This window comes from Myotis daubentonii, chromosome 4, assembly GCF_963259705.1.
Source record: "Myotis daubentonii chromosome 4, mMyoDau2.1, whole genome shotgun sequence".
Lineage (NCBI taxonomy): Eukaryota > Metazoa > Chordata > Mammalia > Chiroptera > Vespertilionidae > Myotis > Myotis daubentonii.
In genome coordinates this window covers 77,910,962-77,928,664 of record NC_081843.1, presented here as the reverse complement: position 1 = coordinate 77,928,664, position 17,703 = coordinate 77,910,962, and positions in this window count along the sequence as shown.

Here is a 17,703-nt window from a genome sequence, read left to right as displayed (position 1 = left end):
AGAAACATCGATGAGAGAGAAACACCGATCAGCTGCCTCCTACACACCTCCCACTAGGGATGTGCCCCCAACCAAGGTACATGCCCTTGACCCAGGAATCAAACCTGGGACCTTTCAGTCCGCAGGCCGACGCTCTATCCACGGAGCCAAACCAGTCAGGGCTCCATTGGTATTTTGATAGAAATTTTATTGAATCTATAGGTTGCTTTGGGAAGTATGGGCATTATTTTATATTGGTTTTTAGAGAGAGAGGAGGGAAGGAGAAACATTGATGTGAGAGTGAAACATCAATTGGCTGCCTCATACCAGTACATGCCCTCTACTGAGGATCGAGCCTGCAACTGGGTATGTGCCCTGACAGGGAATCAAACCAGCAAACTTTTAGTGCACAGGACAACACCCAATCAACTGAGCCACACCGGCCATGGAATGGACATTTTAATGATGTTTTCTTCCTATCCATGAGCATGGTATATGCTTTTACTTATTTGTATCTTCTTCAGTGTCTTATAATTTTCTGAGCATAGGTCTTTTACCTCCTTGGTAATATGTATTCCTAGGTATTTTATTTTTATGCCATTGTAAATGGCATTGTTTGCTTTGTTTCCTATTGGTAGTTCATTATTGGAGTATAAAAATGCAACCAATTTTTGAATATTTATTTTGTATCCTGCTACTTTACTGAATTCATTTATTATTCTAGTAGTTTTTTGGTGGAATCTTTAGAGTTTTCTATACACAATATCCTGTCACCTGTAAATAAGGACAGTTTTACTTCTTCCTTTCCAATTTGGATGTCTCTTATTTTTTCTTCTTTACTTCAGTTATTTTTATATTTTTGTTTTTTATATATGTGTGTGTGTACTGGGTTACTATGTAAAATGAATCACTTAATGTGGGTCACAATAAAAATGTTTGAAAGCTACTGTTTAAAAAACAAGCAAAGATGCTCCTCTCTTCTGTGCCAATGCAAACTAGTGCCCTCTCTCCCCTTCCTTTCACCACCTAAGTTTTCAAAAGTCTGGTTTGTCCCCGTTGCTCCCATGTCATCTCAGGCTTACACACACATTCCTTCTGTTTGACACCTAGGGTCTGATGAACACGGTTCCTCAGTGCAGGTGGGTCATGTCTTCTTTCCTGACTGTGCTCAGGAGGCATCAGACACTTAGCTTGTGAGGGAGTCAGGTTGGCAGTGCTGCCTGATTTGGTTGAGATTTCAGAATCTGGTTCTCAGTCTCTTCTTCTGGAATAGCCAATGCTTCTCACCCCATGACAGGTTAGCACTTTTGCTTTTCTTTCCTAGACCCTGTGCCCCAAATGAGGGAAGTACTGCTATATGGACCCCGTGATTCCTCCTCTGCTGCAGGCATACTGCACTAACCTTACTAATGAACTCTCAGCCATTTCAGTTGTTCTGAAAATCCTGTTCTCACTCCTGAGTCACTACTCTCTGTTCCGTACAGTTTATGTGAAGCTCATTCATTAGGGGCCTATTAAATTGACTCAGGGCAGGATCACCTATTTTTCCTGATTGACATCTGGACCTAATGTCACGGAAGGCCATGAAAGGTGAGGGCCATCGTCTAGGAGCTAAGGTCCCCAATGGTTCCAACAAAAACATCAGCTGTATCAGATAAAATTTTGTGAACAAGGATAATTTTAAAGACAGTGCCCAATATTATGTAACAAGTTATCCAAAATTTGGTGGCTTGAAACAAACATTTTTATTATGTGCACAATCCCTGCGAGTCAGGAATTCACAAGGGGGATAAAGAGATTGATACATCTATATACCACAATATTTGGGGACTCAACTAAGAGGGTTTGAAGGCTGAGTGATCCAGGACTGGAAACAGGAATCATCTGGAGATGTCTTTATAGACACCTAGAACACCAACACATGGCCTTATCAGGTGGTCTGGGCCTCCTCACAGCATGGCTGACCAGTCTCCCAAGAGAAGATACATTGCCTTTTATGACCTCATCTAGGAAGTCCATAGTAGTCTCATCAGCCACCCAGATTCAAGGGGAAGAAACTATTGTTTTATTAGGGCTGCCATAACAAAGTACCACAGACTGGATGGCTTAAACAACGGAAATTATCTCACTGTTCTGGAAGCTAGAAGTCCCAAATCAAGGTGTTGGCAAGGTGGGTTCCTTCTGAGGGCTGCAAGAGAAGGACCTGTCCCAGGCCTCTGTCTTTGGCTTGTAGATGACTTCTATGTCTCTTCACATCACCAGCTTTCTTTGTGTGCCCATGTGTCCAAATTTCCCCTGTTTTATAAGGAGACCAGTCATATTGGATTAGGGCCTACCTGAATGACTTCATTTTAACTTGATGGCCTCTATAAAGACCCTATCTCCAAATAAGGCCACATTCTGAGGTATTGAGTGTTAGGACCTCAACTTATGAATGTTGAGGGGATCACAACTTAGTCCATAAAAAGAACATAGACCCCAACGTTCAATGGGAGTGTGTCAAAGTCACCACATAAAAAGTACATGTGGGAGATATTGCTACTGCCATCTTTGGAAAATATAATCTATGTCATGATATTAAAAAGTTTAATGATGAGAGTTTGATAGTTTATATTATTCATTTTATACAAGTCAGCTCACAATATAATAAAACATATAACTTGGGGGGAAACCTTTTTTTTTTTTAAAATCCTCACATGAGGATATTTTTCCTATTGATTTTTCGAGAGAATGGAAAGGAGGGAAGGAGGGGGTAAGAAGGGAAAGAGAGAGAAAAACATCAATGTGAGAGAGATACATCAATTAGTTGCCTCCTGCATAAGCCCTGACTGGGGCCATGCAACCCAGGATCAAACCTGCAACCCAGGTACGTGCCCTGGACAGGAACCGAACCTTAGACCCTTTGGTGAGCAGGTCAATGCTCTAACCACTGAGCCACGCCAGCCAGGGTGGGGAGAACTGCTTTTATATGTTTCATATTTTATAGTGGTCAGAGAGCTCAAATACCAACTGTTTGGTTCCAAACAAGACACCTGGAGACTATAGCTGACTCTTTCCCTGTGGTTCTCAACCTTGGTTGCACATTAGAATCACCTGGGAATCTTTTTAAAATCCTGATTTCTGGGCCTCATCCTCTGGAAATTCTGTTTCTTTGTTATTAATATTGTGGCCCCACCCCATAACAAAGAAACAGAATTTCCAGAGGATGAGGCCCAGAAATCAGGATTTTAAAAAGATTCCCAGGTGATTCTAATGTGCAGCCAAGGTTGAGAACCACTGCCCTAGACCTGTGGTTGGCAAACTGTGCCTCGTGAGCCACATGCGGCTCTTTGGCCCCTTGAGTGTGGCTCTTCCACAAAATACCACGTGCAGGTGCGCATACAGTGCAATTGAAACTTTGTGGCCCATGCGCAGAAGTTGGTTTTCGGCCTGGGCGAGTCTATTTTGAAGAAGTACTATTGATATTTGGCTCTGTTGACTAATGAGTTTGCCGACCACTGTCCTACAATGAAAGGCTGTGCTTCGAAAGCTAGTGCTTCTTCACAGAACATTCAGCACACTACTATTTCTGGCCCCAGGATTTGCTCTACTTAAGGTCCTTTGCTGTTTTGCTTATTTGTAGTAGACACTCAATATTAGTGCCTGTAGTTCAGCCTTGACCAATCTTGTCTTCACTCAGAGGAATTCATGTCTGTTAGTTTTAGTTTACTTGCGAGTAAATTTAAACATGCATTATCAGATTTTAGGAAAAAAACAAATATGAATACCTATTCTAACAATAAATTGTATCCTGCCTCATTTGTTGCCATCATTGTTACTACTTGAGATGACACAGATAGTGCAAAATAAACTTTACCCATAGATGGGGCTCCTGCCAGACCCAGACTGGTATTGATAACCACTCTTATTGCCCCAAAGAACATCAGAAAAATGTCTGCAACACAAACTATTGAATAAGGATTGCACAAAAACCCAGTCTCAAAATCTAGACATTCCTTTCAAAAGTGGGGTAGAAAAAAAATAGTGGGGTAGAGAGTTACCTAGTTACCCCACAAACCATGAGGCTAACCTCCAAAATGCCTTTTCAGTACTGCTCATTCTTGACAGGTGGCTTTACCTAGCCACGTTTCTCCTGGTCAGCCTTTCCCTTCCTGCTCACCTGGGGAGCACACAGCACAGGGCCTACCCACACCTACAGAATTAGAGTGTCTGGAGATGAGGCCCAGGAATTCGTTTTGGAAGTTCCCCCATGTAATTAGGCTGATCCAGTAGGTTTGTCAAATATAGGGCTGTGTGATCAAATTCAGATTCCTTAAACTTAGCCTAAAAAGGCCCTCACCTCTCCCCAACTCTGCAGTCACATCCCCTGCCACTTCCCACTTCATGATCCCCATTAATAATCCTGAACTACCAATAGCTCATATTACCCGACATGCTGCTTCACTCCACTTGCTGGGCCCTTGCCCAGGCCACAACCCTCCTCCCACCTCAACTGCCAACCTATTTCCCCTCCAAAATCCAGCTCCCATGTCTGCTTCCCTAACTACTTCACTTCCACCCCTGTCCAGAATTCGTCCTTCTCTGTCCTGTATTCCGATGGTACCTCATTCACACAGCATATTAGCACACAGTGGGGAGATAGCTACCTCTTCCCTGCGAGAGTGTGATCCACCTGAAGGCGGTTCCGTGCCATCTTCACTTTGGCATTCTCAGCATCTAACCCCAGGCTGAATTAAATTAGAAGAAGCTGCTTCTGTGGGTTAAATGGAATCCTTTGTCAAGGAGGGCTCCCTCGTACGCGCTGCTCCATATTCCTCTATTCAGTCAGGCTGCTGTGTGTTTTGTTAACCTACCTGACCCTGACATAATCAGGGAGGTTTCCTTTCAGCGTTTAGCATAGTACACACTAGCTCTTTCCCTCAGCAAGAAAGCAGATCTCTCTAAATAAGAAAATAGATTTCACCCGCTGGTGCAACAGACTCAAAGGGCATTAGCATCCAACAAAAAAGCATCCAAACCAACGCCCTGCTGCCTCTCCTGGCATGGACACTTGTGTTCCCTCCTTCATCCCTCTAATACTCATGCTCTGGTTTCACATCCCGGACAACAGGGGCCAACATTTGCTTCGTATTGCCTGCCTTCTCCCGGTTACCTCTCCTTTGCTTGGAACTTTGACCAAGACTGCAGCTGCAGCCCATAACTGACTCTCCCGATGTAACGCCTCATTTCCAGCCAATAAAAGTGTCACAGATTATATAAAAACTCAGTCCCACCAAGAGCTTTGGTAGCATTCATCTGGAGACCCGGGATGTGGTATTGTCCAACATTCCCATGGCTGAAGTCCTTGCTTCTTGCTCTGGCTGGTCTCTGGGGGGACGGCAAGATGACACCGCATTGGTTCTCTGACTTTAGGGTGCATCCACATCACCGAAGGACTGATACGTGTTGCTGCGCCCCAACCCCAGAAGTGCTGATTCAGTGGCTGTGAAGTGCAGTCCAAGAATTTCAAAAAAGCTCCCAGGCGATGCTCCAAGGACCAGACTTTGAGAACCACTGTGGTATAGAGAGAGTCTGGAGGGTGGACCAAGTTATTACTGGCTTGTTAAGTCTAAATAGTGGTTCTCAAACTTGGCTACATATTAGAGTCCCACTGCACGGATTCGTACACAGGTGGGGTCCCTCAGCCTGGTTGGAGATCAGGGCCTATCGGGGTGTCTCGCCCAGTCATGATCAGGGCTGATCGGGGCAGGCAGGGGGATGGAGGGGAGGGGTGATGGAGGTGGGGGAGGGGGGGGCAGGAGAGGAGGTTGGCTGGGGGAGGGGCTGCAGGAGGTTGGCCAGCCAGTGGGAGGGGAGGGGCTGCGGGCAGTTAGCCAGCTCAGGGGAGGGGCTGCAGGAAGTTGGCTGGCTCAGGGGAGGTACCATGGGAGGTTGGCCAGACACGGGATGTTGGCTGTGGGAGCACACTGACCACCAGGAGGCAACTCCTGCATTAAGCATCTGCCCCATTGTGGTCAATGCATGTCATAGCGACTGGTCAACCTGTCATTCGGTCATAATGGTCGCTTAGGCTTTTATATATATATATATATAGATACTAGAATCAGCTGGTGAGATTTATTTTTTTATTGTTTCAAATATTTTAAGTATTTTTATTGATTTCAGAGAGGAAGGGAGAGGGAGAGAGATAAAAACATCAATGATGAGAGACAATGATCGATCAGCTGCCTCCTGCATGCCCCCTACTGGGGATTGAGCTCAAAACCTGGGCATGTGCCCTTGACTGGAATCTAACCTGGGACCCTTCAGTCTGCAGGCCAACGTTCTATCCACCAAGCCAAACCGGCCAGGGCACCTGGGGAGATTTTAAAATTTCAGCTGCCCAGCCGAAACCGGTTTGGCTCAGTGGATAGAGCGTCGGCCTGCGGACTGAAAGGTCCCAGGTTCGATTCCGGTCAGGGGTATGTACCTGGGTTGCGGGCACATCCCCAGTGGGGAGTGTGCAGGAGGCAGCTGATCGATGTTTCTCTCTCATCGATGTTTCTAACTCTCTATCTCTCTCCCTTCCTCTCTGTAAAAAAATCAACAAAATATATTAAAAAAAAAAAAATTTCAGCTGCCCAGGTGTGCAGAGGGCCCAGCAGCATCCAGAATGCAAGAACCTGAGTCTCCCATGGGCTCCTCACTGCCCCCAAACCCGCAGAGGAGGCGGCGGCCCATTGTGTACAGCGCACAACAGCTGCAGGAGCTGGAGGAATTCTTTAAGGGCAACCATTACCCGACCCGCCAGGAATGGGAAATCCTGGCGGCCAGGCTGCATGTAAAGGAGCACCAAGTGCATGCATGGTTCAAGAACCGCAGGGCCAAACATGCTAAGCTGCTGGGGCTGCATAGTCGGCAGGGCTCGGGAGCCGGTGCTGAGCACCAGGGCCCTGGAGTCTGCGCCCCTGCGCCTGCACCTGTGGGCCCGTGTTCCAGGAGGACCCTGTGTTCCCCGGGGGCCCAGGTTTCTGCAGCCCGCCTCCGCACAGCCCCTTCAAAGTCTTCTCAGTAGCAGATCCCAGTGTCTCCAGCCACAGCCATGTCTAGTGGATCCCTGAGCAGGGTGCCCAGAGCGTGGTTCCTGTTGCTCCAGCTCCAGCTCCAGCCCCAGCCGGGGCCACAGTCTGGCCTCAGAGCCCCTATGCTGTTGTGACCGCTGGATTCACGAGCTGAGCTCACCCCAAGACCCCTTGGAGGGACCCTCCTCCTCCTCCACCTGGGTACAAAGAAGGAGATGACTGTGGATTAGGAGGACTGGACGTTACTGGCTCTATAAGAGATTGTGTCCCTGCAAAGTCCTGTAGATTCTGTGGTGCCAGAGGGGACTAGGGCGTCTTTAGCCAGTGGTGCACCCACGTGGGTGTGGGAAGCAGTGCCCGCAGGTTAGGCTACTGCAGCGTGAACACACCTCCATTATTCAACTTGGGGAAGTGGCCTTGCTGTGTTCACTGTGTGGCCACCGCGTGTCCTGCTGCTCGAATGTCCCCGTCGTGTTAATTGGGGCGCGCGTGACATTGCTGCGGGTTCTCAGGTCTAGGAGCTCAATAGCAGCTCGCGGTGGATGTTCTGCTTTGGTGGTGCTGCCCGAGAACTTCCCGAAGAACCCAGCCCAGCCTCGTAGGCCATTTAATTTGAATTGCACTAAATCCACAAATGTTTTTGGCGGTAACTGACATCTTTCTACAGCACTGAGCTTTACAAACTAAGTATATTATTCCTTCATTTGGTTGTTTGCAGTCTTCATGAAGTGTTATTTTAATCATCGAGGTCTGTGGTACATGCTTTTATAGATTTATTTCTAGTACTTTTATTGTCTGACATTTTGGATGGTATTTTAAAGTCTGTCATGCTTATAGGATGCGGTTCACATATTTTATGTTGGTTCTATATTTTGAGCCAGGGACCCTGACTCAGATTGTTAAAATTCTATAACTTGGGGCATTATCTGGGGCTTGATAATTTGTAATTTAATAGAGTGCATGGTTACCTTGTAAAAGAAGAGAAAAACTTCAGCTGCCCAGGCTGCATTCCATTGTAAATCAGCGTTTTTGAATGTGTCAGGAAGAATCAGTATGTTTAAGCTTCCCAAGTGCTTCCAGTGTGCAGGCAAATGTGAGAGCCAGTGATCTAGACCAGCAGTTCTCCACCCTGGTTGCAAATTAGAGTCACATGGGGAGCTCTGAAAGCTTATTCCTGCCAGGAGCCCCACCCCAAGCCAATTAAATCAGAACACAGTGGGGCCTTGACTTACGAGTGTCCCGAGTGTTCCGACTAACGAGTTTTTCGAGATACGAGCTGTCTCTTGGCCGATTTTTTGCTTTGAGTTGTGAGCTAAAATTCGGGTTACGAGCCAGCTTCAGATACCCCACCGCTAGTTGGCTCAGCGAACGTCACAGTGAACGCCACAACATCAGCCCAGCATCACGTGTCTCACTCGTTCACTTTAAGATTTGACATACGAGTAATTTGAGTTATGAGCTCCGTCACGGAACGAACTAAACTCGTAAGTCAAGGCCCCACTGTATCTGGGTGTGAGACCTGGCTGCCTTCCTTCCTTCCTAGTTTTCCATTTTTTCCTAAAGTTTAGCCAGTGTTGGGAATTACTAATCCGGACTTCAGTGCACCCCTATTATATAGTCACTAGAGGCCCAGTGCACAAAATTTGTGCATTGGGGGAGGGGGGGGGTCCATCAGCCCAGCCTGGGACCTCTTGCAGTCTGGGAGCCCCATGATCGATCACCCCAAAGAGGTAGGCCCGCCCACCAGCCACCCCACAGAGGAGGCCCTGCCCACCTGCCGCAGTGCCGCAGGTTGGTGGCCTGGGCCTCCCTCTTTGGGGTGATTATGGGGCGATGGCAGGGCCCCCAACCAATTGCATCGCACCCACCTTGGCTGGCCTGGCACCAGTGTGTGTCATAGTGTGGTCTTCTGGATGGTCGTTCACTGTTTGGCCGTTCAGTCAATTTGCATATTATACTTTTATTATAGATTTCTGTTCAAAGTCATAAATCCCTTCTCATTTTGAAAAGAACAAATTGGGGTAATTACTTTTGGAAAACTAGAGGGGACTGGCCTGAATAATCTGGGTGGGGGTGAGGACAGGGAACAAACCTTCTCTAAAATCACCCTGAGCAGCACTTCTCAGAGCCGCCTGGCCCTGCAGCATCTGCGTCAGTAGAAATGCACACGCTCAGGTTCTACTCCGGAAGTTCGGAGGGGGGCTTTGGAATCTGTGTTTCAAGTCTCCAGGTGATTGATGCATGTTAAAGTTTGAGAACCACTTGCCAGGGAGATAGCAGTGGGGGAATTCAGATCTTGCTCTTCCATTTCTAATGATAATTCACCTCTTTATTATTATTTTTTAACATACCTTTCCACCGGACCTCTCAAAAGGAAGACTATGGCAACAGCAGTAGCAATGCCAGAGCCACCTGGTTTGATGCCAAGCGAGTCAGTGTGAGATGGCACAGTCAAACCTCTAGCACCCTCTGCTGGGTATGGGCTTCCTCCCTGACCTTTCACTTGGCCTTAACTTGTGGTTTTTGTGTACTTACCAGGATGGCCACAGGTAATCCCCAAATTCTAATAGCCCTGAGCATTTAGTAGATGCTCTAAGACGGCACAGCCACCAGATATGATTAAAGCATCCGGGGAGGCTCTGGGGCTCCGGTTTGCCCATCTTCTGTTTTCCATTTCCTCGCCAGATGGGTCACATACTCTCATTTTTATGCAAGTCACACACAGGAGCCTGTGCAACCAGTGCTTTGGAGGGAGGCCCTGATGGACTGAGCCCATCAGTATTTTGCCAGAACAGAGCCTTCCTCTCAGCCTGGAGACCAACACAATAGGAAGCAGCTCAGTTTTTTCCCAAGAAGCTTTTATCAAGGATTCGCCCTCAGGGCCTATTTGAACGGAACTAGGGCACTTAGGAAATGTGAAGGGACACCTGTAAAATGAACAATCCCTTTGCTGGTGTCCTTGGCAGGAAGGGAACCATTTTATTGAGCATGTACTAATTCCCAGGATTTCACATACACAATTTCATGTAATCCTCACAACATTGTGAAGTTAGTAGTATTATTCCTACTTACAGAAATACAAACATATAGGAAACAAATTCAGAGAGACTGAACGACGTTCCTGAAACCCCTCAGCTACTGAAGTGAGATCCACCCTCTCACTGTTAAGCCCTCAGTCCATCTGGGTGTGGCTTTGCCATCCACACCACACACAAATGCCAGCTAGCCCTGGCTTGTTCCAACCACTGCTTTACACTTCCTGATATAAATGGTGAAAATGGATACAATGCTCAAAAGAAACCAGTATAAATGTGTGCTAGATTTTGAGAGTTGATTCTTGGGATGCTCTATAAAAATCAAGTGTGAGCAAAAAATACTTTATGAAGGAAATCCTAGAAGTAATGGCATCAAAAAGCACCCTATTTCTAGTACTCACCTGAATTTGTTTTCCCATTGTTCTGCTGTCCAACTTCCGACCCTATCAAGGACCTTCATGGATTCTCCAGCTGAGCGACCAGGACTAATACCACACCCAACCTCTTTTAGCCCCAGGTGCTCTACCCCTGACTGCTCTACCCCTTTCTCCCACACTCCATCCTCGTTCCCACCTGTGGGTGAACAATCCACCTGGGAAGGGGAGAGTGCCTTCTTCCCCACAGCCTCCCAGCATTGAGCACTGTATTCTTTTAAAATCTTTACCATTTAAATAGTAGCAATAAAAATCTCATTATTTTCACTGGCATGTTCTCAATTGCTGTTGAAGTTTAAGACATGTATATTTGAGGGTTTGTTGTTGTTTTTTTCCTTTGTTAATTGCCCTTTCATGTTCTTTACCCACTTCTCATTGGAAGTGGTTCTTATTGATATACTAGACAGCCCGGCCTGTGCCCTCTCGCAGTCTGGGACCCCTCAGGGGATGACCACTTGCTGGCTTAGGCCTGCTCCCTGGGGGATTGGGCCTAAGATGGCAAGCAGACATCCCTCTGGCAGCCCGGCAGCCGTCGGGGGATGTCCACTTGCCAGCGGGGAGCAGACCTAAATTGCAGTCAGACATCCTTAGCGCTGCTGAGGAGGCAGGAGAGGCTCCCACCACCACCACTGCTGTACTGGCAGCAATCAGCCTGGCTTGTGGCTGAGCAGAGTTCCTCCCATGTGAGAGTGCCCTGACACCAGAGGGCAGCTCCTGCATTGAGCGTCTGCCCCCTGGTGGTCAGTGTGTGTCATAGTGACCAGTCATTCCCAGTCTTTCTGCTGTTAGGGTCAGTTTGCATATTACCCTTTTACTATATAGGATAGAGGCTTGGTGTATGGATGGAGGCCGGCTGGTTTGCCCTGGATCAGGGTGGGGATCCCGCTTGGGTGCCTGGCCAGCCTGGATGAGGGGATGATGGCTGTTTGCAGCTGGTCACACCCCCTTCAGGGTGGGGGTCCCTACTGGGATGCCTGGCCAGTCTGGGTGAGGGGCTGAGGGCTGTTTTCAGGCTGCCTGCACCCCCTTCAGGGTGGGGGTCCCCACTGGGGTGCCTGGTCAGCCTGGATGAAGGGCTGATGGCTGTTTTCAGGCTGGTGGGCAACTGAAGCTCCCAACCTCTCCTTTTTTTTCTTTTTCTTTTTTTATTCTGGGATTTATTTACCTTCTATGGCTGTCAATGGAGCTGAGAGCCGGCTCCAGCTTGAGGCCTCGGCTGCTGAAAGAAGGTATCTGAGGTTTGTTTAGCTTATATAATTGAAACACTGTTGCAGCTCCAGCTCTGAGGCCCAGCTGGCTGAAAGCAGGTATCTGGGGTTTGTTTAGCTTCTATAATTGCAACATAGTTGCTTAGAGTGCAGCTCAGAGCCCAGCGCAGCAGGTGGGGAATCTTGGCTTCCTCCATCGCCGGGGCAACCAAGCCTCCTGTTTGCTTCAGCTGCCTGCCGCCATCTTGGTTGGCAGTTAATTTGCATATCGTCCTGATTAGCCAATGGGAAGCATGTCAGAGGTACGGTTAATTACCCTATTTGTCTTTTATTAGATTAGATTAGAACTCTTTATTTACTAAGGATATTAATCTTCTGTCACATATCAGCAAATACTTTGTCCCAATTGTCTTTTGACTTTGGTTGTTTTCGCAGCACAGGAGTTTTCAGTGGTCAAAGCTATGGTTTCTTCCTTCAGGGTCTAAGAAAGACCTTCCCCACACTGAACTTTTAAATTTATTTACCTACTAGAGGCCCAGTGCACAGATTTGTGCACTGGTGGGGGGGCGTGGCCTGAAGGGATTGGCCCACTGTGGGAGTACCACTCATCCCAGTCAGCTGAGCAGCTGTGGACCCACCCTCTGAGTGGCTGTTGAATGAGAAAATTAGTCTGAGCTGATATTTTGGGGTAATGTCTTGGGTAAAGGCATGTTCTGTGTCCTGGAAGAACCTGGCAGAGAGCTTTGCACCCCAAAGCCACTTGGTGAATGTCCTTGATGTGTGATTCCAGATCAGTGACACCATCCGGGATGTAGAGGCCACCCATTCTCATGATCCTCAGCCATCAGGACAGCCTCCCCAGGAGGTCCATAGTCACCTCTTGCCATCTGCCTATGCCAGCTCCTCACACTCTTTCTAGAAACACCTTAGAGGGCCTGCCTCAGCTGATGGGGTCAGGCCAGAGTCTGGATTGTCTCAGGTATTTGATAGGTACAGAGACTCAGCCTCACCCTGGGCCTGGTAGCGGCTGTTCCCACTGTGGGAGCACACTGACCGCCAGGGGCAGCTCCTGCATTGAGCATCTGCCCCCTGGTGGTCAGTGTGCGTCATAGTGACTGGTCCACCAGTCGTTCTAGTCATTCCGCTGTTCGGTCACTGGGCTTTTATATATATTTATAGATATATACCTTGTATAATTTTTATGTCTCACTTTTTACATTTCAACCATCTGACATTTATTTTGGTGTAAGGTATGGGAAAGGACTCTAGAGTTAACTTCCCCTCAGATGGATAGCCAGTTGTTCTAACACCATCAATTGAATGATAACACTTTCCTCCCTGATATAAAGTTCCACGTTTATTATATATATAATTTTTTGGATGTACTCTTGCTTTCTTTCTAGACTCTCTATTCTTTCCACTGATCTATCTATTCTTGTGCCAGTACCACACTGGTTTAATTTCTGCAACTTTTATGTTTTAATATCTAGTTCATGCCTTCTTTAATAACATTTTCCCAAATATTTCTTGGCTACTATTGAACATTTATTCTTCCAAATGAATTTTGGAATTATTTTGTCAAAGCTTGGCTTTTCCACTTACTGTTCTAGAAATACCTGGGTCCACCTCTCCTTGGCTCTTCTTTCCAGTATTCAATAACCATTACCTGTGCTTCCCGTTCACCTGGCACTGTGCTAGGCACTAGAGATATAAAACTAATTTGACCCAATCCCTGCCCTCAAGAGGCTCATCACATGTAGGAAAATAACACCAACAAATGGGGGCATTAAATCATGATGTCTGCTGTGAGGAGGACTGAAAGGGTAGAGTACCAAAGAAGGTTTGATGTATCTCCTGAGAGAAGAAGTAGAAAAGAAAATTGCAAGAGGTCACCTGTGCTTCACCACTGGGCCTGGTAAGGGGACTCAAGAAGTCTGTGAGGACTATGCAACACTGGAACCCTAAGATTCCAAAGTTCTTAGGGGCTTGACACAAAAGTTTGCATCCCATCATAGCACTGCCCAGTGGAGCAGCCTTTCTGGTTGCTCTCACCCCATGCTAAAGATTCCTTCTACATCATATCTTGCATGCTGGTAAAAGTACGGTGCCCTCCCCTACTCTACAGTTCTTCATGTCTTTCAAAGCATTATTTGCCTGTTTTATGTCATCTAAAATTCCCAACAGCCTTGTGAGTATATATCATGATTTTCATTTGAAAGATGTATAAATGGATGCTTTGCAAAGCTAACACATAAAGTAAGCAATGTTATGTAAATGGATGTTCAGAAAGACTAACACCTGAATTAAGTGATCTGTCCAAAGTGCTAAGAGACAGAGCCAAGCCTAGAAGGGAAGTCTCAGTTTCCCGGGTTAGGTCTCTTTCTATCACAGCCTGTGGCCTACAAAGTATTCAACCTGTAAGAAGGTATGTCTAGAACTCCAGGATATCACTCTTCTACCCTTCACTCCCCACCTCTTAATGAAATGGGGAATCCTCTTTCTTCCTACTTCTCCATCCAAATGGAGAGGAGGAAAAAAGGCTTGGACAAGACTGGGATGAGAATCTAGATCACTGGTTCTCAACCTGTGGGTCGCAACCCTTTTGGGGGTCAAATGACCCTTTCACAGGGGTCGCCTAAGACCATCGGAAAACACATATATAATTACATATTGTTTTTGTGATTAATCACTATGCTTTAATTATGTTCAATTTGTAACAATTAAATTGGGGGTCACTCCAACATGAGGAACTATATTAAAGGGTTGTGGCATTAGGAAGGTTGAGAACCACTGATCTAGATGGGAGGCCAAAGTGGAGCTGAGGGGAAATGGGCCTCTCTGGGACAAGGTTCAAGGTTCAATTGTGGCTGTCAGGGTTTCTGGCTGAAGCATCTCCAAAGGCTCCCTGGCTGGATCCCCAGTCACTACCACTCACCTACTTCCGACACTGCCACCATTAGCAGCTTCTGAACAGAATTTATCTCTTCCTCTGGCAACTGATGGACAGAATTCAGACTCAACTTTTCATCTCTTCAGATGTAGCTTTACATACACACACACACACAGAGCAAAAGAAAAACAAAACAAAAAAGTAGAACACACACACAAAAATCAAAACACACGTCTTTAAAGGATTTTTGTTTTGTGTTGCATTAGTATAGTAGTAGTAGTAGTAGTAGTAGTAGTAGTAGTAGTAGTAGTAGTAGTATTTTAAGGGTGTTGCATTAGTATAGTAGTAGTAGTAGTAGTAGTAGTAGTAGTAGTAGTAGTAGTATTTTAAGGGTGTGTATTCTTACAAGCAGTGGAAAAGTGGTAGAGAATGGTGTTATTTCATGTAAAGAAAGGAAGACATTTTCCCTATCCCAGTTTTTCTTTGGGAATATCTGGGACAGGAGATTAATCTGCAACTCTTGCTCACCTGGGTACTTCATTGCTGGAGCTGTGAGTTAAAGAGAGTGAATTTGGGGTCATGTTGGGAAATGGGCTGGAAGCTGCCAAGACTAATATTCAGGATGGATGGGGGCTGAGAAGAGCTATGGGGGAGTGTTCTTCCCTACCTCAGCCTCCAGACCTCGGCCTGGACCAGCTGGAGAGAGTGAAAAAAGTGGAGGTGGGGATATGGGCCAAACAAGGGACAGGAAAGAAGGGAAATCTTAAGTCAAGAAATTGGGAGGGAATCCCTACAGCCGACTCTGAGGCAGAAGGTGGGAGGGTTTGGCTTCTCATGCACCTGCATGGGGGGAGGGGGAAGAGAGTGCGGAGGGAGGGAGATGAAGTTAAGTGACCTAGGTAGCTGAGCAAAGTCAGGCTTGTAAAGCCAACTGCAAAGCTTGCTTCTGTGCCTAATGTGTATTCCATCTGCCAGTAGAAGCACTAATAAATGTTACATGTTGAAACTGCTGCACTAGCTTGTACACAAAAATTCCATATGCCAACTGACTGGACTACATGAACACATCTGTCAAAAACAGGTCTCTTAGGCATAATTTAGGATGTTCCAAAGCAGCTTTATAATTGTTTCAGCTTCCAGCTGGTATGAATTAACTCTCATAAGCCAGGTCTATTCTCACAGAGTAAAGAACTGGGCCAAATGTCCAAATAATTCAAGTCAGAAACACTCTTTGCCTTCATTATAGAAAGTATCAGTAGCAAGGCCCTTTTCCCCTCAAAATTATGCTGCTGATTGACTCCGTGTTAGATGTCACATTACTAACGTGTTAATCTAGCCATTTTTACAAGATTCTGCTACTCCAATAACATTTGCAATTTAGAATGTACGTTAACATGCATTAGGTGATTAGATCTCAGGTGCCAAGTGCATTTCAGTTGAAAAGTCAGTATGTGAGAAGTCCTGAGATGGCCCTGTCAGATCTGTTCTCTTGCTACAACAGGGGGTGCAGGGAGGAGGAATGCAAGCAGTGAAGGAAATATCCTTGGGTGAGGATTAAATAAATAAATAAATAAATAATTTAAAAAGATCAATGGAAAAATATCCTCAGGGGAATGAAAAAAAAAGAAAAGAATGAATGAAATAATAGAATCAGGATCTCCAAATGTCTCAGCACGATGGAACAATGGGAAGTCTAACACAATGAAATGTAGCCAGCATGAATGCAAATCACACCCAGGTCTCAATGAGAAATTCATCAGGAGGAGGCCTGAAGAAAGGCTTGGGGATTTCAGTTCACTGCAAGCCATTGAGGCTGCCCTGGTGATGTCTGAGACTATGCTAATATATGAATACTATCCAAAACAGGGCAAGAAATCCTTCCTCAACTCTGATTCAGATACTATGCTCAGATACAGATTCCTCATCCTATCTAATAAAAGAGAAACATGGTAATTAGCCGTACCTCCGCTACCCTTCCCATTGGCTAATCAGGGCGATATGCAAATTAACTGCCAGCCAAGATGGCAGCCGGCAGCCAGGCAGCTTGAAACGAACATGAGGCTTGCTTGCTTTAGTGACGGAGGACTCCAATGTTCCCCACCTGTCGCTGCCGGCCTCTGAGCTTGCAGTTTGAAACACTGTTACAAATATAGAAGCTAAACAAAACCCCAGAAACCTGCTTTCAGCCAGCCGAGATCTCAGAGCTGGAGTTGAAACAGTGTTTCGATTACAGAACCCTAACAAACCAGATACCTGCTTTCAGCAGCAGAGGCCTAAGAGCTGGAGCCAAGCCTCAGAGCTAAAGCTGGTCCAGAATAAAAAAAAAAAAAGAAAAAAAGGAGTGGTTGGGAGCTTCAGTCACCTGCCAGCCTGAAAACAGCCCTCAACCCCTCACCCAGACTGGCCAGGCACCCCAGTGGGGACCCCCACCCTGAAGGGTGTGTGACCAGCTGCAAACAGCCATCATCCCCTCATCCAGGCTGGCCAGGCGCCCCAGTGGGGACCCCCACCCTGATCCAGGACACCCTTCAGGGCAAACCAGCCGGCCCCCACCCGTATATAGGCCTCTATCCTATATAGTAAAAGGGTAATATCCCTCCCGGCACCGGGATCAGCATGACAGGGGGCAGTGCCCAAACCCCCTGATCGCCCTGCGGCTCTGTGTGTGACAGGGTGCGGCACCCCAACCTCCCCCCCCCCGCCCCCCGCACGGGCCCTGCTCTGTGTGACGGGGTAGAGCCATAACCTCCCCATCGGCCCTGCCCTGAGTTTGACAGTGGCGGCGCCCCAACCCCCTGATCAGCCCTGCTCTGTGGGTGATAGAGGGCGGCGCCCCAACCGCCCCCCGGTCCCTGCTCTGTGTGTGATGGGGAGAGCCATAACCTCCCCATCGGCCCTGCCCTGAGTGTGACAGGGGGCGGTGCCCCAACTCCCCTATTGGCCCTACTCTGTGAGTGACGGGGGGGGGGGGGAGCTCCTCAACCCTCTGATGGGCCCTGCTCTGTGTGTGACAGGGGGGAGCTCCCCAACCCCCTGATGGGCCCTGTTCTGTGCATGACAGTGGGGAGCTCCCCAACCCCCTGATTGGCCCTGCTC